The 25,321-nt window shown below is 44.5% G+C and overlaps 1 protein-coding gene and 1 pseudogene across 2 annotated transcripts in view; one reads left to right on the top strand and one right to left on the bottom strand.

The window, feature by feature from the left end:
- The window catches only part of il1rapl2 (interleukin 1 receptor accessory protein-like 2), a 501,200-nt gene that overhangs the window by 402,103 nt on the left and 73,776 nt on the right, over window positions 1-25,321 (top strand). The gene's annotated exons all lie outside the window — the stretch shown is intronic.
- On the bottom strand, window positions 18,683-19,537 carry LOC148977498 (uncharacterized; annotated as a pseudogene).

Raw genomic sequence — 25,321 nt, 5'->3', positions numbered from 1 at the left:
AGGTCTTCAATTAGTGGGTGGAGTACTTTTGAGTAGCTTACTTAGGAGTAAGTTCATCCAACTCTGAGGATGTTCATTGTTAGGGTTAGTAACATGGTCCATGTAACATGGTCACTGTTTCTGTACCACAATCCAGTTAACACCTGTGAAGTAAACTAACCCTATGAGTAGGTTGCTATGGCTACTTGCATACCCTGAAAGTTATGCTGCGTTCCAGGCAGGTTTTTGAGCACGTAAATCACGACTTCTAACGACGATTCACGACTTTGTACCATTCCAGGCCAGTCACGCCAAACTACCTGAGCGCAAGGAATTGTGGTAGCTAGTAGGGCTGGGTATTGACACAAATTTCACAATTCGATTCGATTTCGATTCATAAGCTTGCAATTCGATTCGATTTCGATTCAATATTGATTATTTTGGATATCAAAATAAATGGCAAATTTTCTCAAGGAAATCAAATCTCTTAACTAATGCTGTAAACTATGGGAGTCTAGTTGTAGTAGCCTGCTAGGCTTCATTAGCCTAATATGAAGGTAATAATGAACTGTTTTGTAGCTATACAAACACTTAAATTACACTTTTTTTTATTTTTATAATAAGAAGATTATATAAACATTTAAATGGTGACTGTCATAAAAACTTGCCAGATTTATTCAAATATGCATTAAATATTGAAGAACATTAAGATTATAATGCATATGTAATATGGTGTATATATTTAGCAAAATACTCCTCTCTAGAGTTATTTTTCTAGCTGACTAACGAGTTGATGTGGGTTTTCTGAGGTAAGTTAAATATGACGATACATGACATTGATTACAAGCTGTTTAACTGACGTCTTTCCACGGTTGAAACGCTGATTGAGCGAATGTGACATGACACGGATTTCGATAAGTTGTACTCTATCTTTTAACACACTTTCAGATGCTCATTCATGTTTATTTCGCGCTGTGACTAGTATTATTAAGCCGGAAGAGAGATCAACGCTGCTGCTTCTCTTGAGCTGCGCCAGAGCGATCTCACGCCACAGCGCCAAAACGTAATTTATGTTTTTGAATTTCTAAAGAAAATGGACGTAATTTGAAAATTGAGACTTTGTTTCATATCAATAGTAACAAAGGGCAGAGATTATTGCGATTTTTTTTGGATGCGCGCAGCTGCGATACAATGATCCATTCATTCAAATGAAACAGGATGACTAATCGATTCAAAAATCGATATCAGTTCGTAAAAACGAGAATTGATTAATATAGAGAAATCGATATTTATTACCCAGCCCTAGTAGCTAGATGTAATCAAACCAGCATGGCGGACCTTATGGGGCTTATGCACGTTTGTAATAATTTCTTTGGGCAAAGGTGCTTACTCCTTGTTTATTTGAGGGAAACTAAGGAGGAAAAATGGCGCATAAGGGCGCATAAGACAAGCTGTTATACCTTTTATTTTACTTTATTTGTATATTTGGAAATGTATTTGGTATTAATTTACCCTTGCACTCAATGGACTGAAAACTAGTAATATTGTTGTGTTTTAACGTTATATTGTCCTAAAGTGTATTCACACCGTGTACTGTCTGCAGAAACACTGTATCCATAGGGGCTTCCATTGTAGTTTTGTATGGTTTCACAAGCTATGTGACATTAGAGCTCGTAACTGGGAGTACATCGATCTAGTACGAGTTCACGGGTGGGAAGTCATGGGTTTGACTGCCATTACAGGTTGCCTGGAACACCGCATTAGCTCTGTTTTTTTAACCGAAAGGTTAAGGTTATCCATTTACTTAGGTTGAGGTTGAGGTTATTCATTTACTTACCCTTAAACATACCCAGGTATGTCACATATCCTGCTTTCATATTTCAAATAACCCCCCTATTAACACCTGGAAACTGCTGCAATTCAAATAGTTGTGTCATTGTGATGGGGAGGGAAAGTGTTTTTTATTTTTTATTTTATTTTTTTTTATGAAGCCCTGCCAATAAATATATTGCAGCCAATAATTTGAATCATTTCCTTCTATATGAACTGCAGTGTGCTGATAACAGCACTCTAATGGCTGCCCTGTCATCTCATTTTTCACTTAGTGACATAGAAATTAGGAACTAATCTTATAATTTCAATTTTAATTTTCTGATAATAAGTTCCTGAGGATGCACAAATCCTCTGCACATTCATTCATCACTCATTAATTACATTATTGACCTTCAAGAAATCTGGCTGAACTGTAGCCTCGTGTCTTTTGTTTGTACGTGTATCTTTAAAATTTCTACTGGGCAATGCTGATGCTAAACACTCTCCCTGTGGGACACCTAGACTCATTTGTTGTGATCGTTGAGTGAATAGCGTTTTAACAAGATGCACTGAAGTAAAGCAGCTAATGTGATGAGGATAAACCCCCTCTGCAGGCGACAAGGTAACACTATCTATCACCATCCACTGCCATCAGCACACCTGCAGAGAAAACAACATCTGATTGATGTTATCTTTGTCTGCCTCAACACAAGTTTCCTGTCGCCACTACTAATGATACTTTATGACAAAGAGAATGGAAACTTTAAGACAACTTTAATTTATCAAATAAAACATGGGGGATGGGATATATTGAATTGAAATATATAGTACACGCAAGTGTAAAATATGCATATGCACTAGAAATATCAGAACATTCTAGGAAGAGTAAAAAGAGATAAATAAATAAACATAAACAAATAAAATGAAATGCACAAAAAGAAATAAACTATCATGGAAAATAACATTGCTCCCCAACAATAGTATGTTTATCACATTATTTAATTTTTTAAATGTAGAAATACAATAATCAATGACAACTAGTAAATGAAAATAATCCAGAAGTAAAACAAGAAAAAAGAATAAGACGTTAATTAGTCTTTAAGCAGTATACTTTTTTTAAAGAAAATGTATTTTTATGTATAGTCGAACATGCAGCGTTACTTGCAAAGTATACTTCTTCTGACTCATACGTGTACACTGTAGTTTGACGCACCACGAGTTACTACCCATGTAAATATCTTTCTATTCTTTCATGCTAGAGTTATACAAATAAGGGTAATTCTAACCTCTTCGCAAAATCTCTCATCTATGTTGGCCCCCATTGTCACTGTAGCTTGCATGCGTTCCATTCTGTTCTGTTTATGCAGTTTTTTTTCCTTCGACTACCTTATGAATTGATGCCCCCAGGGCAAGGTTGCAACCTTGTGGATGAACTAATTACTAAAAAAATAAATAAATGGGCTTGTGAGATCGGTTTTAAAAATCTGTCAGAGCACAAATTGTATACACTTCTGATGACAAAATTCTGTTCATTGGATACTTTGGATATACACTAACCGCATGTCTTCAAGAGTAGCTTTCACTCTAAGCCTGATGCTCTTCCATGCATCTGGACTAACTACAGATTGTCGTCCATGCCCAGAGAATTACCTGCTGATTACACTATACAGCACTCTCTGATCTATCTCACTGGTAGCGATCAGCAACATACCTCATCGGCACCCTAGGTTTGCTCTTTTGAACTGTCGATCAATCTTGAACAAAGGCCTTCATCTCTATACAAAAATATCATTGACAAAAAAGCTTGATATTTTTCTTCTCACTGAAACTTGGCAAGTTCTTGATGATTTTCTGCATTTAAATATACTCACACCAGAAGGATACACGTATATGTCTCGACCTCAACTGCACGGTAAAGGGGGTGGTCTCACTGTCATCTATCGAGATTACCATGACTTACTCAACTTCATTTTCACACAAGGGCGTAGATTACGCGGGGGACGCGGGGGACGTGTCCCCCCCCCCACATTTTATAAAATGTAAATTTGTCCCCCGCACTTTTTCATAGGGGAAGTGTTCACGACATGTTGGGATTTTCGCAAGCCAATGTGTATTAATAGATACAGATTTAAAATTCAAAGAGAAAAGATCGTCTATCTACTGTATCTACACGTGACTTTCACGTTGCCATGGTAATCAGTCACTCGCGCTCGTGCATCACCACACGCCCGTGCTCGCACCCGCACTGAATCCATCGTCGAAGGTCGAATTGAATTCAAAACGGCAAAAAACACTTTTTTCGCAAAAAAGTCAAGAACTGTAAGTTGTAATGTGGTATCCGAATTTGATTGCTCATTGTCGTTGATGAATAACTTTGCCTAATTTTCTGCCATTATCTAACTTATTTGCTTAAATCATGCAGCGTTGCACTTGACTTGTAACATGTGTACATGATGTTTACCATATAATAAGGTAACACTTTACAATTAGATTAAAAAAGTTTGTAGACAAACGTTACGTTTTCTTTAAAAAGCCTAACCAGAAAGTTTAAAGAAGTTTTAAAAGCATGAAGTTTGAATGTTTTCAATATGAATGACAGTTTTGGTTAAGTAAAACCAAGACCGAACGAACATTTCATACAATATGAATCTGCTTTGAACTCTGCTCGTTCCAGTTTTATCTCTGCCACAATTAACAATCAAGCAACAGGCCAAAAGCATTACTTAACACAAATAAATACGATTACCAAACCTCCATCCCATGATGCTCTAACTTCAGAGCTTTGCTGTCCCTTTCTGAATTACTTGGTAGAAAAGACTCAAATGATGCTACGAAGCTTAGCTTTTTGCCAAATGTGGTCAGCTGACTTTCTTTTCTCTGACTAGTCCATCTTCTGTCTCTGAGTTAATCTTGAAATCCAACTCTTAATCCTGCCGATTTGACTCTGCTCCTACTTGGCTCCTGAAACTTTGCCATTTTGTCATCTCTGCACCTATTTCTCACTTCATTAATGCACCTCTTGCCTGTGCTTCATTCCCTCTGCCACTCAAAACTGCTGCAGTTACTCCTGTTCTTAAGAAATCAAATATTGATCCCATATTGTCTTATTTCAAATTTACCCTTTCTTGCTAAATTACTGTAAAGTACTGTTGCCTTCCTGCTTCAGTCTTTTCTAGTAATAAATAGGATTGGGAATCACAGGGTACCTCATGATACACAATACCGATAATATCATGAAACAGCAATTCTGCTATAATCGAAATATTGCTAGACAATCCTACAGTATAATGATACATCATGATATCTGTCTAACTATGAAAACAAAATGCCTGTGAAAAAGTTAAGGCAGGGTTTCTCTCTTTATTAAAGTCTAAACTGGTATAAAACAGCACAAAAAACTTTTTTAGTTTGTAAATTAAATTTAGCATTTTAAGTAAATTAAATAGGCGAATCCACTGATCGACGCATGCTTTCAAATGCTCCCGTGTGTATCTGTGTAAGTGCTCGGTGAAGAGCGTCAAAGATGTTTGTCCCATCAAATGTATCAAAGCCGGAGTGTGTCCAGACATGGCTGGGGCATCTATTACTTTACTCACATTGTTGTTCGCCTTCTCGTTAAAAACTAGGGATGTGTGTATCCACTACTTTGACAGTCATTTAAAGGGAGGTTCCCTATCGAGGGAACTCAAACTGCGTCAAATGACACTTTGGGGGGAACGCCCCTCAGCGTAGCGTCTCTGAAGCATGAATGAAACTAAGCCAATCTCCAATTGGATCAACGTGATGACGTGATGTGTGACGACACATAGGCGGAAGCATATATAAGGAACCGGCACACACAACATGTCAGCTTTCTGTTCTTCAGCTAAGTGCTCTCTGTGACTGTCAGTCTTATTTATTGTTTGTCTGTCTAAGCAAGTGAATCTCCCAGAAAAAAAATATATATAATGGCGAGTGTGAATTTCAGGCGGTGTGTGCACCCGTGCCCTCGCTACATCACGGGCAGGGACACACATCATCTGTGTACAGATTGTCTTGGAATGCAGCACGCGCAGGCAGCTCTCGAGGGAGCTGCTTGCGAGCATTGTGAGGCTTTACCGCTCCGCATGCTGCGTTCCCGGCTGGCCCTTTTCAATGAAGAGGGTCAGCCTCGTGAGCCCCGTGGTGCGGGACCCGCGTCCGCCGAGGCGGCGCGGCGACGCTCTTCATGGGGCTCGCAAATGGATCTGTCTGGGGATCCTGAGGCTGCTGAGGCACCTTCTCGGGATTCATCGGACAGTTCCGATGTCCTCGAGCCTCGCGCAGAAGCCCGCTCGGCGGCTTCTTCTGCGCGAGTCGAGGACCCGATGCTTGAGCTGTCTGCTTCCGAGGAGGTGGACGTGCTCAGCATCGAAGGGGGCGGGGACTTCGGGAACGACTCGCCACCCCGTGTCCCTACATATGAAGAGCTGGTAGAGGTTGTTTCCCGTGCAGTGGCTCATTTAAAGATCGATTGGCCACAAGAAAAGCAGGAAGTGCAAGTTAAAAGTAAATTAGATGAGCGCTTCCTGCAGCACAGGGAACAATCTCATCATCGGGGCTTACCGTTTTTTCCCGATTTGCATACTGAGATGTGTAAATCGTGGAAGAAACCCCATTCTTCTCGTGTTTCCAATCCTACTGTTTTAAAATATAGTAACATCATGGGGGCACGAGAGAATGGTTATGGGATGATGCCGCGGGTTGAACAGCCTTTGGCTAATTATTTATCACCTGAGTCGGCATCCTCCTTTAAAGCCCCGGTGCTGCCCACCAAGCCATGCAGAGAGACATCTTCACTGGTGGGCAGGGCATATATGGCTGCGGGTCGGGCTGGTGCGAGTCTTCACACCATGGCGCTTCTCCAAGCGTACCAGGCCGACCTTCTTAAGGATATTGATGAGGGCGAGGGACCAACTCCGGAGGATGTGGCGGAGTTGAGGAAGGTCGCTGATTTGTCTCTCTGAGTCACCAAAGAGACGGCCCGCGCTGTCGGTCGCTCCATGGCGGCGATGGTGGTCTCGGAGAGACATTTATGGTTAAATCTGTCGGGCATAAGGGAGAAAGACAGGGCTTTCCTCCTTGATGCCCCGATTTCTCCTTCTGGCCTGTTCGGCGACGCTGTTAATGCCGTTGTCGACAGGTTTCAGGAGGCGAAAAAACAATCAGTGGCCTTCAAACTATTTCTCCCTCGCCGCTCGGTATCCAGGAAGTCTGCCCCCAGTGGGCAGTCGCAGCCTCAGCCAGGTACCAGCTCCTCCACCTACAGGCAGGTTCAGAGAGAGAGCGTCGCGTCTAGAGCCCCCCCTCAAGGAGCTTGGGGGCATAGACGGCGCTCTCAATCTAAGCCGCAAGCCAAGCAGGGCGACCTGAGGGCCGTCCTGCAGGCTAAGAAAACATCTAAGAGGTCCTAGCAGTGCTAGGATCTCTGCGGGCGGCCCCACCCGTGATGGAGCGACTGAGGTCGTCTCCCTCGTGGGGCCCGCAGGAAATCGATGTTGTTCTCCCGCCGTCAAGTACGTTTCGGGACGCATCGGTTTCCAGCGATCGCAAGCTGCTTCGTCCGCCCCACGAGCCTGCGGACGGGCAGCGATTGCGTTTGCCCATCGAGAATCGTTTTCGGTCCAGTCCTGCCGGAGATCCGTTTCAGGCGGTCGAGAACGAATCCCGATTAATACCCGAAACCAGGCTCGAGAGCCTGGTTCCTTTGGCGAAATATTTCGATGCATGGAAAAATCTAGCGAATATTTCCCCGTGGGCGCTGCGCACGATACAATACGGGTACAGGCTGCAGTTCGGGTTCCACCCACCCAGATTCAACGGGGTGGTCTGGAATGTAGTCAACCCGACGCAGGGTCGGGTATTGGAACAGGAAGTAAACTCCCTGCTGGCAAAGGGGGCTATAGAGCGTATTCCTCCACTAGACAGGGAGTCCGGGTTTTACAGCCGCTACTTTATAGTTCCCAAGAAAGATGGGGGGTTGCGTCCAATCATAGATCTCAGATATCTGAACCGCTCTCTGAGGAGATTCAGGTTCAAGATGCTCACTATTCCCATGATCGTGAGTCAGATCCAATCCGAGGATTGGTTCATCACGATAGATCTGAAGGACGCATACTTTCATATATCCATCCTTCCATCACACAGGAAGTTCCTGAGGTTCGCTTTCGGGGGCAGCGTACCAATATCGGGTTCTTCCGTTCGGCCTAGCTCTCTCTCCCCGCACATTCACCAAGTGTATGGATGTCGCTCTAGCACCTCTGAGGCTCCAGGGCATCAGGGTGCTCAACTATATAGACGACTGGCTGATTCTGGCCCAGTCTCAAGAGCTGGCAGTTCAGCATCGAGATGTTGTTCTTGCCCACATCCAGAAGCTGGGGTTGAGACTAAACACGAAGAAGAGCGTGTTGATACCAGCCCAAAGGACTACGTTCCTGGGAGTGGTATGGGATTCGGTCGTGATGCGGGCACGATTGTCTCCCGCGCGAGTCGAGTCCATTCTGGCCACAGTGGCTGGGATAAAGCTAGGCCAAGCCGTCACTGTCAAGCATTTTCAGAGAGTGCTGGGACTCATGGCAGCAGCATCCAACATCATTCCATTTGGCCTGCTGCACATGAGGGCCCTCCAGTGGTGGTTGAAAACCAAGGGGTTCTCCCCGAGGGGAAACCCGTTCCGCACAATCAGAGTTACGCGCAGATGCCTTCGTTCTCTGGTTATGTGGAAGAAAGCTTGGTTCTTGTCCCAAGGTCCAGTGTTGGGAGCGCCATGTCGCCGGAAAACCGTTTCGACAGACGCTTCCCTCACGGGCTGGGGCGCGGTCATGGACGGCCGCTTCACGACAGGCCTATGGCGGGACCATCATTCCTCCTGGCACATAAACTGCCTGGAAATGTTGGCGGTCTCCCGGGCTCTGAGGAGCTTCCTGCCGGACCTCAGAGGTCATCATGTCCTCGTGAGGTCAGACAGCATGTCAGTGGTGGCCTATATAAACCATCAGGGGGGCCTGAGGTCTCGCCCTCTATGCAGACTGGCGCATCAGATCCTCCTGTGGTCCCAGGGGAAACTGTTGTCTCTGAGAGCAACATACATCCCGGGAAGTCTAAATCAGGGAGCAGACGTCCTGTCGAGACAGGGGCTGAGGCCCGGGGATTGGAGACTTCACCCCGAGGTGGTGGAGTCGATATGTCAGAGGTTCGGCCCAGTGGAAGTGGACCTGTTTGCGTCTCGAGAGACGACCCACTGTCCGCTGTGGTTTTCCCTCACCCCTCCAGCCCCTCTGGGGCTGGATGCTATGGTGCAGACGTGGCCGAGGCTGCGTCTGTATGCTTTTCCCCCGATCGCTCTGCTCCCGGGAGTTCTGGAAAGGGTCCGTCGCGAAGGGATCAGTCTACTGTTGGTAGCCCCGTTGTGGCCGGCCCGAGTATGGTTCTCGGACATAATATTGCTCCTAGACGGCCCTCCGTGGGAGATTCCCCTCAGGAGGGACCTGCTGACGCAGGCGGGGGGCTCAATATTTCACCCTCGGCCAGAGTTATGGAAGCTGTGGGTCTGGCCCCTGAGGGGGCACAGTACCTAGAGGCCGGCCTGTCAGCTGGAGTAGTGGAGACCATACTCAGCTCTAGAGCTCCCTCCACGAGGAAACTGTATGGGTTAAAGTGGAATGAGTTTATTGATTGGTGTAGGAGGCGTGAGGTTGACCCAGTTAACTGCCCAGTGGCTTCAGTGCTGGAGTTCCTCCAAGATCGCTTCTCCTCTGGTCTTACCCCGTCCACGCTCAAGGTGTACGTGGCTGCCATTGCGGCTTTCCACGCTCCGTTGGGTGATGGGTCTCTGGGGAGACACCAATTGATCGTACGTTTCCTCCGTGGAGCTTGGAGGATGAGACCTGCGGCTCGTACCAGGGTTCCCTCTTGGGACCTGGCAGTAGTTCTAGAGGGATTGGCTGAGGCCCCCTTCGAGCCACTGGAGTCAGCTGAGGCCAAGAACCTAACGCTGAAAGTCGCTTTTCTGTTGGCCATCACTTCTCTGCGGAGGGTGGGAGATCTTCAGGCGCTCTCTATATCTAACGAGTGCCTGGAGTTTGCTCCAGGCAACATTAAGGCCATCCTTCACCCTAGGCCTGGCTATCTGCCTAAAGTGCCATCTAATGTGGCACGGCCTACGGTTCTGCAGGCATTTCATCCTCCACCTCACCTGACGGCGGATGAGGAGAGACTTCATAGGCTCTGCCCCGTCAGAGCACTAAGAATATAAATTTTTAGTGGTGGTCCTCTTCATGGCGGAAGGCGGACCAGTTGCTGGTATGTTTCGGGTCGCCCAAAAAGGGGCTTCCGGCCTCAAAACAAACCATCATCAACTGGATTGTCAATGCGATTTCCACAGCTTATCAGGTGCGCGGTATGCCTTCACCTTTGGCTGTGAGGGCCCATTCCACTAGATGCATAGCATCCTCTAGGGCCCTTCTCGCAGGGGCCCCCATCCAGGAAGTCTGCGATGCAGCTGGATGGGCTACCCCACATACCTTCATTAGGTTTTACAGCTTAGACATTCCGTCGACACCCGGCTCTCTTGTGCTCGCGTCCTGAGTGTGCCTGTGAGCAGCTTCACACCAGGACAGGCAGGGCGCGTTGTGGCGTAGTGGGTACTCGTTCCCCCAAAGTGTCATTTGACGCAGTTTGAGTTCCCTCGATAGGGAACGTCCTCGGGTTACGACTGTAACCCTTGTTCCCTGAGAAGGGAACGAGAACTGCGTCTCGTGGCCACGCCTTCCCCTGCCTGGGAGCGCTTGCTTCATCACAGAAGCTGACATGTTGTGTGTGCCGGTTCCTTTCATATGCTTCCGCCTATGTGTCGTCACACATCACGTCATCACGTTGATCCAATCGGAGATTGGCTTAGTTTCATTCATGCTTCAGAGACGCTACGCTGAGGGGCGTTCCCCCCAAAGTGTCATTTGACGCAGTTCTCGTTCCCTTCTCAGGGAACAAGGGTTACAGTCGTAACCCGAGGACGTTTTGTAACTGAGTAGTCTAAAAGTAAATAAAACCCTTTAAAGACTTGTGTATAGACCATTTCACAAGATGTAAACAACACTGGTCCAGAAACACTTCCTGTTTCAGTTTGTAACTGTTTTCTTTATTTCACATGTAAAGAAAACAACTTAAAGATGTTTGTTTAACTTTTTGATTCAGTTTTATATGTTCTGTTGGTTGTATTTTATCCAAGCTTTTATGTAGTGTTAAAAAACTGAAACAGGAAGTGCTTCTGGACCAGTGTTGTTTACATCTTGTAAAATGGTCTATATGATCCATTAGAAACTCTTAATCTATAAATCAAATTGTGAAATCCCATAATAAATGCCGCTACACCACACACTTGACGAATAAAGCTCATTCTGATCATAATTTGAATTTGAATCAGTAATTTCAACAACAAAATCTTGTGAATTTTTTTCCAGTCTAATCACCTATTATTTTCAGTGTCGACGAGTAGCAGCTGTACCGTTTAGTCGACTAGTTTTGCACATCACTATTAAAAACCTTATTCATGTGTTGAGCGCTACCTTGAGTAGCCATGCAGTAGTGACGCTGGGAGCAGGGACATCTAGAGTGGCTTATGCTATTACAGGGGTTGGACAATGAAACTGAAACACTGGCCAATGTTGGAGGTTTCACATCTATATGCCTGGCGGCCAATCTTCAGAGTGAAGCACGGGTGGATCAGTGATGGTTTGAGCTCCAATATCATGACAATCCTGATTGTATTTGATGGACACGACACTGCCAAGGACTACCAAACCCTTCTGGAGGATCATGAGCACCTGATGCTCAAACCGTGTATCAGCATGATCATGCACCAACACAAACAGCAAGACTTGTGACAGAAGGGTTTGATGAAGATGAAAGTGACGTTGAACATCTCCCATGGTCTGCACAGTCACCAGATCTGAATATTATTGAGGTGTTTTGGAGGAGCGAGTCCACCAGCATCATATAGTGACCTGGACACTGTTCTGGAAGAGGAACGGCTCATAATCCCTCTGGTCACTGTGAAGGACTTCTATCTGTCAATTGGTGCTGTATTTGGATGCAAAATGAGGCCCTCACCATTCTAACAAATTATTGTGTTGTAAGACCAGGTGTTTCAGTTTCATTGTCCAACCCCTGTAATTAAAATATTGATATATGAAGAGTTCAGATGCAAAAGCCTCTAAATGCCATTTGAAATTTTCTTCTTTAATGATGATTTTTTATCAAACTTGTATATTTAAGTTCAGTAATTTCACTTAAATAACAATTAATAGGTAATTATCATTGCCATTTAAGTGAAATTACTGAACTTAAATATACAAGTTTGATAAAAATCATCATTAAAGAAAAAAATTTCAAATGGCATTTAGAGGCTTTTGCATCTGAACTCTTCATATGGTGCCAGCGCATCGATTATCGTATCGCACAGAGAAGGAGAATATATCGCCCTTTTGATATTTTGTCCCACCGCTGGCCACAAATAATCTCTTTGATCCTTCAATGTGGTTTTCACCCACTTAGTACAGAAACTGCACTTTTAAAGATAGTGAATGATCTACTACTTTCTGGTGACTCTGATTCTCTCTTCTGCTTACTCTGCCTCAGCTCTGCCTTTGATATGTCTCGCATGAATTTTTATTTCTTGCCTCTTGGATGTGGGTATTTTGAGCCTGTTCTCATCCTTTGGCGTCATATACAGGGGTTGGACAATGAAACTGAAACACCTGGTTTTAGACCACAATAATTTATTAGTATGGTGTAGGGCCTCCTTTTGCGGCCAATACAGCGTCAATTCGTCTTGGGAATGACACATACAAGTCCTGCACAGTGGTCAGAGGGATTTTAAGCCATTCTTCTTGCAGGATAGTGGCCAGGTCACGACGTGATGCTGGTGGAGGAAAATGTTGCTGTGTAAGTAATGCTGACATTACCCTGGATACCGTGGCTCTTGATACATCACAAAGACTGGCTCTCTTGGTCACAGATGCGCCAGCAAGACGTGCACCAACAATTTGTCCTCTTTTGAACTCTGGTATGTCACCCATAATGTTGTGTGCATTGCAATATTTTGAGCAAAACTGTGCTCTTACCCTGCTAATTGGACCTTCACAGTCTGCTCTTATTGGTTCAATGTGCAATTAATGAAGATTGGCCACCAGGCTGGTCCAATTTAGCCATGAAACCTCCCACACTAAAATGAGAGGTGTTTCAGTTTCATTGTCCAACCCCTGTATGTGACGCCATATGACATTTCATCGAAATACTACACACATGGCACCCTTTAGCTTCAATATAACATGCAGAACCCAAGGTGGCATACAGGTGACTGGCATCCTTTAGCATCAATATGAGACGCAGACCCTTCCCCAGGCCCAGACCTAAACCTACCCATAACAGTGCGTGTTATATTGACGCTAAAGGGTGCCCTGTGCATAGTATTTCGACAAAATGTCATATGGCGTCTCCTATATGACGCCAAAGGATGAGAATGTGTTGGTATTTCTGGTGCTGCTCTTTGGTTTTCTTCCTACCTCTCTGACAGAAGATTCTACATTTCAGTACAGGATTTTTGATGACCTACTGTCCCTCTGAAGCATGTGTCCCCCCGGGTTCTGTTCTCAGGCCATTATTATTTATAATTTGCATATTACCTGTGGGTCAGACCTTATATCATCATGGTTTTAATTATCAATTTAATGCTGTACACCTGCTCTGTCTGCCCAAACTGACAAAATCTCTGCATGTATGAATAAAATAAAAGATTGACTTAATTCAAATTTTAATTCGAACTCAACATAGACAAAGCTGAGATCATTTTTATTGGAACTGGTATTCACATGAAACCATCCAGTACGGTTAAAAATTGAGGTGTTATTTTTGACACCTCTCTCTCCTTTCAGGCTCATATCTACTCTATCACATCATCTTGATTACTGCAATATCCTTTTCAGTGGATTACCTGCCAGTTCCATTTCCAGATTACAATATATTCCAAACTCTGCTGCTAGAATACTTGCTTATACCAAAAATTCTGCTCATATGACCCCAATTTTGCATTGTACCTTGGTATCGCCTCTCTTCAATCTTTCAATATCGGTGCACCGAAACTGGAAAACTCTCCCCCGATCACTCAGTTGTTTTAAAAATGTTTCTGAAAATAAGTCAGTTTTATGGTATTTTTATGAACATAATTGTCTGAAAACGATGTCCATCAGCAAAGAAAATAATTATTACATAAACAATTGTTAAACGATTTGAGAAATTATATCCTTATTTTTATATTTTAAAGTGCTGCAGTCCTATTTAAAATTATAGAATACTTTGTAAAGCTGGCATCAGAAGTTGCACAGAACAGAATTAAATGTAATAATTACAGATTTGTGTCAAGACTGTTTTCTCTCATTGTACAGATGTGTGCTATTGTCTATAGCACACAAGTATGAACCACTTTTATAGTTCTATTTATGCTTTGCATCCGAAAAAATTTGAAACTTGAATTTCAACTACTCTTTCAAAGAAGAACATGTCATACGTGTTTTGTCTGTAAGTAAACACTGACAGTATTCCATTTTTGAAGAAATTATTAATTAATTTATTTATTTATTTATTTAAAAGGGACAATGCATATTGATAAATATTTCAGTAATGTAAATATGCCAGAATTATGCCAGAATATGCCCCAGGGCTACTTTCCCCGTCAGGTCATCACAAAACGTCTCAGGTTACGTCTGTAACCATAGTTCCCTGAGAAGGGAACGAGACAATGCGTCACTGTTACGCTTTTGGGAACGCCTCCAGCGTGACTGCGTCTGAAGCATCTATGTCAACTAGTCCAATAGGAAACATGACCGTCATGGGCGGATGACGTCATGACCAGGAAATGATAAAAGAGCACCCGGTGCAAACCAGCATTAGCTTCAGAAATTGCCGAAGCAAGCCGATACAGGGATGCAGGAAGTATGGCAGGGTGACGCATCGTCTCGTTCCCTTCTCAGGGAACTATGGTTACAGACGTAACCTGAGACGTTCCCTATCGAGGGAACTCGCGATGCGTCACTGTTACGCTTTTGGGAACGAGAATACCCAAATCGCCAGACTTTCAAATGCCTGAGTGTCAGCCTGTTGTCACACCACCCTAAGCATTATTAAGCACATGTGAACCTGGGGCAGCCTCCAGGTCCAGGCTATAAAACCTGACAAATGTGAGAGGAGAGGACCAACCCGCCGCATCACAAACATCTTGCAGAGAGACTCCAGATAAGAGAGCTTTAGAAGCCGCCATACTCCTAGTAGAATGGGCCCTGACCGCCAAAGGGCAAGGCAGGCCAGAAGACTCATAAGCCAGAGAAATAGCCTCAACTATCCACTTGCTAACTGTCTGCTTTGAAGCAGGAAAACCCCTCTTGGGAGATCCAAAGCAGACAAATAACTGATCAGATCTCCTAAAAGCAGAAGTCCGATGCACATAATTGTCCAGTGCTCTCACTGGGCATAAAAGGTTCAATCTTTCCTGGTCCGGAGAAGAAAACGGTGGAGGACAAAAAGCCTGTAGCACAATAGGCCTCGGAATCATGGTGGGCACCTTAGGCACATAGCCTTGTTTAGGGTATAAGAATGCCTTGACCATCCCTGGTGCAAATTCAAGGCATGTAGGGGAAACCGAAAGGGCCTGAAGGTCACCGACTCTCTTAAGGGATGAAATAGCTAACAGAAACACTGTTTTAAAAGTGAGAAATTTCTCTGAAACCGAATCCAGGGGCTCAAAGATAACCCCAGATAAGCCTTCAAGAACAGTAGCCAGATCCCAAGCCGGCACCCTAGTACGAGTTGCAGGCCTCAGCCTCAGTGTGCCACGGAGGAAACGTGTAATCAAGGGGTCTCGACCGAGGGAAGTACCCCCCACTAGGGCATGGAAAGCCGCAATGGCTGCCACGTAAACCTTGAGCGTGGAAGGACATAGACCTGACGAGAAACGCTCTTGTAGAAACTCGAGAACTGTGTTGACTGAACAATTAATCGGGTCCCACTGGCGTTGGCGACACCAGGAAGTAAACACTTTCCATTTAAGTGCGTAAAGTTTCCTCGTAGCCGGAGCTCTGGAGCTTAAAATGGTCTCAGCCACTTCCGCTGACAAACCACTACTCATGAGTTGGGCCCCCTCAGAGGCCACACCCATAGTTTCCAAATCTCTGGCTGGCGGTGAAATATCGTGCCCCCTGCCTGAGACAGAAGGTCTCTCCTGATGGGCAACTCCAGGGGAGGCCTGTCGAGAAGATGAATGAGATCCGCAAACCAAATACGACTTGGCCAGCGTGGTGCTACTAGCAATAGACTTATCCCATCCTGGCGGATTCTCTCCAGAACTCCTGGGAGCAGAGCTACAGGGGGAAAGGCATACAGACGCAGCCTCGGCCATGCCTGAACCATAGCATCCAGCCCCAGGGGGGCTGGTTGAGTGAGGGAGAACCAAAGAGGACAGTGCGTCGTGTGCTGAGACGCAAACAGATCCACTTCCGCCTGGCCATACACCCTCCAGATCTGCTCCACCACCTCGGGGTGGAGCCTCCATTCCCCCGGCCTCAGCCTCTGCCTCGACAGTGTGTCTGCTCCTACATTCTGGGCCCCTGGAATGTATACTGCCCTCAGTGAGAGCAATTTCCCTAGGGACCACAGGAGGATCTGGTGCGCCAGTTTGCACAGTGGACGCGAACGCAGACCCCCCTGTCGATTTAAATAAGAGACCACTGATGTGTTGTCTGTCCGGACAAGCACATGATGGCCCCTCAGATCTGGGAGGAAATATCTCAAAGCCTTGAAGACAGCCATCATCTCCAGGCAATTTATGTGCCAGGAGAGATGATGACTCCTCCACAGACCCTGAGCTGAACGGCCTTCCATTACCGCTCCCCAGCCGGTGAGGGAAGCATCTGTCGAGATAGCCACTCAAAGGCAAAGAGCTCCCAACACCGGACCCTGGGACAGGAACCAGTGTTTCCTCCATATAATCAAGGCTTGGTGACACCGCCGCGTGATCTTGATCATACGAAATGGGTTCCCCCTCGGGGAGAACCCTCTGGTCCTGAGCCACCACTGCAGAGGTCTCATATACAACAGGCCAAAAGGAATCACGTTGGACGCTGCTGCCAAGAGACCTAACAGTCTCTCGAACTGTTTCACAGTGCGTGACTGACCTAGCTTTAGCTCCTTTGTGGCGGAAAGGATAGCAGCTACACGAGCGGGCGACAGCGTGGCTCGCATCGTGACTGAATCCCATACCACACCAAGAAAAGTGGTTCTCTGTACTGGAGAAAGCACACTCTTCTTGGCGTTGAGCCTCAACCCCAATTTCTGCATATGTGCGAGAACGACACCTCGGTGCCGAACCGCTAACTGTTCTGACTCTACTAGAATCAGCCAGTCGTCTATGTAGTTCAGAATGCGTATGCCCTGCAGCCTGAGCGGGGCCAGAGCTGCATCTACGCACTTCGTGAACGTGCGGGGTGATAAAGCCAGACCGAATGGAAGTACCCGATATTGGTATTCTTTGCCCCCGAAAGAAAACCTCAGGAACCTTCTATGCTGAGGGAGGATGGAGATATGGAAGTACGCATCTTTCAAATCTATCGTGACGAACCAGTCCTCGGATCTGATTTGAGTCACAATCTGCTTGAGTGTCAGCATCTTGAACTTGAGTTTCTGAACTGAACGATTCAATAGACGAAGATCTAAAATGGGACGCAACCCTCCATCCTTTTTTGGAACAATGAAATAGCGGCTGTAAAAACCTGATTCCCTGTCGGGTGGATACACCTGCTCTATAGCTTCTTTCGCTAATAAAGCCTTCACTTCTTGCTCCATCACCAGAGCCTGCTCGGGGTGTACCAACGTGGGCAGCACCCCGTTGAAACGTGGAGGACGAGAACCGAACTGGATTCTGTATCCTCTCTCTATCATCTGCAGGACCCAACGAGAAATATTTGGCAGATTCCTCCATTCTGTCAGAAATTCTACTAGGGGAACCAGCCTCTCGAGGCTGGCCTCTGATGTATTTAAAACACCCAGCCCGGGGGCCTGGAACATAACGGCAGACACCAACCGGACTGACTGTTTTTGAACCCCCCTCAGAAGGTTCCCGTCCGACGCAACGTCGAGTCGACAAACCTCTGGCGACCACTGCGCCCCGAAGCACCAAGGGTGGCGGGGTGGGCAGAATTGTCCCCTGAGGACCCCGAAATGAACCGGGCACCGTATACTGAGGTGTACACCGGTTCACTTCGGTTGGGGCAGTCCTCACTGGTCTGACACCCGTGGCGTCAGGACCTTTTCTTTTGCGCCGAAGCCTTCTTAGCCTGAAGAACGGTCCTCAGATCCGGCTTCGACTTTGAAGGCTTTGGCTGAGAGTGTTTCGTCTGCCTCCAGTGTTTTTGTGGAGGTGCACGAGACGCAACACTCTCTTTTTGTTGCGCACGATATGATGAGCTTGACCGCTGGGGCTGCTCAAGCCCAGCAGCCCCAGGGGGTCGGACACGGCGAGGGAGAAATTTTTTAAATGCCTCTGACTGTTTTTTAGCTTCCTGAAATCTCTCGACGACCTCATCAACAGCGTCGCCGAAGAGACCATCAGGATTAACCGGGGGCATCTAAAAGAAAGGAACGATCTCGGTCCTTTAAATCAGTCAAATTCAACCACAGATGTCTCTCAGTGGCCACCAGGGCTGCCATAGACCGCCCAATTGCTCTAGCGGTCTCCTTAGTAGCCCTGAGAGACAAATCTGTGGCCCGACGAAGTTCTCTAATTTCATCGGGTCCAACTCCCTCACTTTTATCCAAATCCCCCAGCAGCTCAGCCTGGTATGCCTGTAATATAGCCATAGAATGGAGGCATGCACCAGCCTGACCTGCTGCCGTATAGGCTTTGCCCACTAACGTAGATGTTGTTTTTAATGGTTTAGTGGGCAAAGCTGAGGCCTTCAGAGACGATACCGAACCGGGTGACAGATAGCTCGCGAGCGTCTGTTCAGCCCGGGGCATCGCCTCATAGCCGTACTCTTTCAGCCCCCTTATACCCGAATAAATATGAACTTGAGGGCTGAAAACACGTGCAGAGTACGGCTTATTCCATGTTCTTGATATCTCATTATGTAAATCGGGAAAGAATGGAAGGCCTCGTGGTGGAAGTGAAACACTAGATGAAAGAAAACGCTCGTCGAGTTTGCTTTTAGGACGCGCGTCCTCTCTTACAGCTGGCCAATCAATATGTAATTTTTCAACCGCTCTAGTAATCACTTCCACCAACTCATCATATGCGGGAGAAACAGATGGCGAGTCTTTTTCTCCCGTGTGTGTGCTTAAACTGTCGATGCTCAGTACATCTACCTCCTCGGAGCTAGAGCACTGAAGCATCGGGCTCTCTCCCCGGGCAGAAGGAACCGCAGCGCGGGCTTCTGACACCGGAGCGAGAGCACTGGATCGTTCAGAAAAGGAAGGCGATAAGGCCACAGGACCCGTCTCCAACCCCTCTGAAAGATCCTTTTGCGATCCCCAGGAATGCATTCTCCGCGCTGCCTCGGCAGACCTGCACCCTGAGGATTGCGAGCCTGGCCACTCTCATCAAACAGCGCCAGGCGGGAGCGAAGCATGCGGAGCGAGAGATTCTCGCAGTGTTGGCAGTCAGCCTCCTCGAAGGCTGACACCGCATGCTCCACTCCCAAACAAATGACACAAAGCTCGTGAGTATCCCCACCCGTTAAATAGCGCGGGCAGGGAGAAGCACAAAGCCTGAACATTTGTTTCGCCATAATTCCGTTTCCAATAATAATCACAGACAACAGTAAATAAGACAGACAGAGACAAAGATCGCTTGCTGAGGCAACAGAAGCTAATGCCGGTTTGCACCGGGTGCTCTTTTATCATTTCCTGGTCATGACGTCATCCGCCCATGACGGTCATGTTTCCTATTGGACTAGTTGACATAGATGCTTCAGACGCAGTCACGCTGGAGGCGTTCCCAAAAGCGTAACAGTGACGCATCGCGAGTTCCCTCGATAGGGAACAACACATAACAAAACTAACATTTAAGTTTAAATAGAATACTACACAGTTTAAAGAACACCTTAAAATTCAGTAACAATTACAAAAGACACCACTGTTTTCAGACAAATTATACATATACAGTAAAGTGCTATTCTATGTATACATGCTGGAATTACAATAAATACTAAATCTGGTTTAATATACATACAAATGCTTACACGATACTACAGTGTTCTTTATTCATATACCTCGATTTTAAAGAAGAGAGAGAGAAAAAAGAAAAAACAGAAAGAAAGGAAAATTGTTTAATGGTCACAATTTTGATGTGTCTTGAGCCATTGTTTAAGTTGATTCTTAAATATGGGAAATGTCGGACATTCTCTAATGACAAGTGGTAATTTGTTCCAAATCTCTGACCCCTTAATTGACAGCACATATTGTCCAAATTTAAATGAGCACATTAGATTTTTTTAACCTTTATTTTCATAGCATCATTCAGATACCATTTACCAGTTCAGTTCATTTCTCATCCAATAGTGTCAGTGCAGTCAGCTCAATAATATTCTTAATAATGATTGTAATATTAAAGTTAAAAAAGAGTTATGTGTTTATGTGAGTGTGTTTAATTGATATCATTAAATAAAATAGAATCCATTTATTAATTCTATGAATTCCATATTTATAGATTCAGTATTTAAGTATTCCCAAACATCTGCAAGTCTCCAATCTTGTAAAGAATCCTCCAATCTCCAATCTTGTCAAGTCAAAACAAGGCTTACAAGTCTTGGAAAATGACCTTACCTTTGCCTCAAGGCAATTTAGTTTTCTCCAACTCTAAAAAGCAGTAGTTGGCTATTTTCTGTTGGCGAAATTGCTTTGAGTGTAATCTTAAATGACATGCCTTTCTATGACCTTCGACACAACAGGTAATACTAATGGACCTGTAATTGCACACCTCTGATAGAAAAGAGGGGTTAATATGGCCTTCTTCCACAGCCCATTCTCACTCCCAAGGCGTCACCTAACTGACGCCTTGGGAAGCATTTGACCATGCTTCAATATCTGACGCTTTAGGCGCCCTTTAGCGTCAGTTAGATGACGCCCCCCCACCCCATACCTAAACCTAACCGCGTCCTCTAACTGACGCTTTCCTTTAGCGTCAGTTAGATCAGTGTTTCCCAACCCTGTTCCTGGCGGCACACCAACACTGCGTGTATTCTTTGTCTCCCTTATCAAATACACCTGATTCAACCCATCAGCTCATAATCAGGTGGGTTAATGAGCTGATGGGTTGAATCGGGTGTGTTTGATTAGGGAGACAAAGAAAACATGCAGTGTTGGTGTGCCGCCAGGAACAGGGTTGGGAAACACTGCGTTAGATGACGCCGTAGGATCGCGTCATGTAAGTCACGCTAAAGGGCGCCTAAAACGTCAAATATTGAAGCATGGTCAAAGGTGATGCCTTGGGGTGAGAATGTGTTGTCTTCCAAGGCTTTGGACAAATCCTGAAATGAAATTAAATGTAGATGGGATTTGCTCTTGGTCAACACACTGAATGTTTTTAGGAAAATTGCATTTGGTCCATACACAACTTTAATATTTACTTAAATTTTGCATGTCTTTTAAGCCCTCACAACAATCAGACGATTGGCACCGTTGGCTCTAGTCAGGTTTTTTGTGGCGAACAGGCCGTCTGTAAAAGAGGGAACTCTGATTGGCTGTTCAGCTTAGTGCACAAGAATAATAGCAAAACAGCGAGAAAAGAAGTCAAAATGGTACAGATAGAAGGCTGTTCTAATGTTACGTCATCTTTCCTTGAGTGTTCTTTGGCAAATATTTAAATATTAAAGGGGACATATCATGCTAAGTCCACTTTTTTAGCCCTTAAATGCATTTGTTGTATATTTGGAGTGTTTATAAGTACAGAAAAGTTGAAATTATTCTCTTCAGGAGCTTTATATTCGGTTTTGGTCATATTTTTTCAACCTGTTCAGATTTTTCTATTATCTATGACGTATTTTGAACAATTACGTCACAGTATTTGCAGCAGAACTGCCAAAGAAGTACAGTACATTGACTACTGGCCCAACACTTCGATCAATCCGCCATTTTTATTTCTCGCTCCGATTTTGTAGTCCAAGCTCAATGATGCAGAAGTTACAAGAAGGCAAGTCAAAATGTTCGGTTGTTGGATGTAGTGACCTGAAGCACTTCAAGGATTCCCACTTCAACAACCTCCGCCAGTATAAAGAAGGGTTTGCCGATCGACTTCGTCTGAATAAGGCGTAAATTCCTTCTATCTTTGGAGACGACGAACCGAGCAGTTTAATAAGCTGTGAATGTCGTTAATAAAAATAAAGTAGTTTACTTTCTTAAAACACATGTTGGTCATGGTTTAGCAGTACCTTTGACTTTCTTTGTTTTTGTTTAGAAGTAACGTTACACGTCTGCAGTATTATTGTTCTTGAGTTTCACCAATGGTCATTTAGCTGCTGTGTTTTCTGATGCTTTTCTAAACGTATCATATTATCAATACAGATTTTTAGTGGTAAGAGTAGACCGTAGTAGTTTATCTTGTTATTGTGCTTGTTTTAACAAGAGAAATAATTGACTTTCACTTATAACATAAACACAATACAGTTACATACATACCATTGCAAAACATCAAAATGAAGACGTTCTGCAGGTTCGTCGTCTTCTTTTTCAACTCACTCGCTCTGGCTCGAACATGAAAGGCTTGATGGACTAGTCTCCCATTGTTGACATTTTATTAAAGTGAGAATAAAAATGTTCTTTGACTATATAATTGTGTAGCCTATCTCTAATCAAACTACAAAATTGGCCGAACGGGGTGGAGTTGAATCGAGTTTGAACTCAGCAATCTGGAGAGCGGGCGAGGTATGACACATCTCCTTTTTTTTAAAGAGGCCGCTCCAAAACGAGTTGCTCACACTAAAAGGGTTAGAAAATTGGCCTGTGGAGCTATAATAATGAGGAATTTAGACCCAAGCATTGCAGTTTCGCCTTATATAGACCACAAATGTATGATGTGGTCAAAAGGAATGATTCAAAAGCAGGATATGAACCCTTTAAAGGGTTAGTTCACCCAAAAATGAAAATTCTGTCAGTATTTACTCACCCTCATGTTGTTCCAAACCTCTATATGTTTATTTAACACAGTCTCATCCCAAAAAGTCATATAACTGACGTCTTGGGACGTCTTTTGACCATACGTCAATATCCGCCTTTTTAGGGCCCCCTTAAACGTCGGTAGATGGCGATCCCGGGCCGTCATACAACTGACGCTTTACCTTTAACGTCAGTTAGGTGACGGGTTAGGTTTAGGGTTAGGTTTAGGTCTGGGGTAGAGTTAGGATCCCATAACCTCATCTACTGACGTTTAAGGGGGCCCTAAAAAGGTGAATATTGACGTATGGTCAAAAGACGTCCCAAAACGTCAGTTATATGACGTCTTGGGATGAGACCGGGTTGGTTTATTTGTTCTGCTATACACAAAGGAAGGTATTTGGAAGAATGTTTTAATCAAACAGATCTCATTCCCCATTGACTACCATAGTAGGATGGAAAATGAGATCTGTTTGATTAAAACATTCTTCCAAATATCTTCCTTTGTGTTCAGCAGAACAAATATACACATAGAGGTTTGGAAAAACATGAGCGTGAGTAAATACTGACAGAATTTTCATTTTTTGGTGAACTAACCCTTTAACATGAGCAGAGTGGAATAAAGAAATTGTTTAGCAGGATTGATATTCAAAACGGTACTGCTTTGTTTACGGTATGTGTATCTGCAGCCTGCAGCGTCGGTTTCCCTTTTTGAATGACGAATATAGACTAATATATCTGCAGAAATAGACAGTTGTTTTATTTACGCGCAGAGGGAAAACGCCCATGCTAGGTGGTTGGTCGGCGGTGGTTCTCTCGGTGTGTTCAAGTGGAGATTTTTTACCCTGACGCAGGCGACGCTTTCATCAGCACTAGTTCTTTGGCGTCGGTTTGGTATGTCCAAACAGCGAAACTGATATTTTTTTTTTTTCATTTGATACAGTTTGGTTGTCTTCAAGAAGTAATTGATTAGAATTTTAATCTTTGAAAGATGGGTATAGCTATTAAGTCAGATTTTAACTGAATTTCATTCGCTTTGATGCCTTAAAGGTGCCATCTAACATCATAAATCAAATCCTACTCCATATTCCATAACAGATGGGGGCAGTATACCTCCAAAAAATGACTTGTGCTCCTACCATCGCGCATGTTATTCAAATCATTTGACATGATAGTAAAAGGTTGGAAGACCGCAGTTTCACGTGGAACATTTGGAGATTTTTAGAGATCAGAGACTCAATGAACTAAACACTAGAGTGAACTAAACTAAACACTATGAATCTCAACACTAAATGATGAAGACCGCCTCATAGATCTCAAAAACAAGCTGGTGCATTTCGACAGTATGGGAAAATAAAAGCTTGGGCAATTATTTGAAGTTTATGGTATTCGTTTTGTTCATATTACACTTTTATTGTTAGTGAATTAATTTGACAGACAGCATTCGCTGATGTTGATCAAGCTAGCGCCGTGAATTCACCGTGAGACACACGCAATTGACACTTAGCAAGCAGGTTAGTTAAGCTCTCAGATTCTGTCAATTATATTACGCAATTCAAAGAATAAATACCGTTTTGGCGCTTGTACATGTTACACTACAGATCCCTAGCGCACGTGAACCGATCGTCTCTACTAGCTGGAAAAGGAACACGAACACTGGTGAAAGATACAGTATGCTACAACTTACCAAAATGTATTCCTCATGCATAATGTCGACCAATCATTTTTTGAACTCTTCCCTGAACTGAAATGTAGTAATTGGCTGTATTTCCACACGACTGACATCAGGTTCAAGTACACACACAAGCCGGCGCGAGCGCGACTCACTCGTCTATTGCAGTTTGGCTGGTGCTAACGTTGCCCGTCCGCATACCGCCTCCCATGGCCGGAACTGGTATTACGATACCTGCCGGGCCGGGGCTAGTAATTTAGCATGCTAATTCAGGTTAATATCTCGGCAGCACTATTACTTGTCAGTTTTTTAATGACATCTTTGCACTTATTTCTTCTCATTCTTTTGATGCGTGTAGCTCATTTTTCGTATATTGTTACCTCAATTATTACATATGCCACCTTTAAAGGGCACCTATTATGGAAAATTCACTTTTACATGGTGTTTGAACATAAATGTGTGTTGGCAGTGTGTGAGCAAAACCACCCTAGAATGATAAAAATCCACCCAGTGTTTTTTTTACAATCTCAATAAATCATATGCACTGCCTCAGAACGAGCTGTTCTGAGATTCAGCTCTTTGTGACGTAGAAAGTGAGACAGGGGTTTGATTGACAGTGTGGCTGTGGCCTAGACCCCGCCCTCGGTGATC

Source organism: Pimephales promelas, chromosome 9, assembly GCF_988280905.1.
Source record: "Pimephales promelas chromosome 9, fPimPro1.hap1.1, whole genome shotgun sequence".
Taxonomy (NCBI): Eukaryota; Metazoa; Chordata; class Actinopteri; order Cypriniformes; family Leuciscidae; genus Pimephales; species Pimephales promelas.
This window is presented reverse-complemented; position numbering and strand designations above follow the sequence as displayed.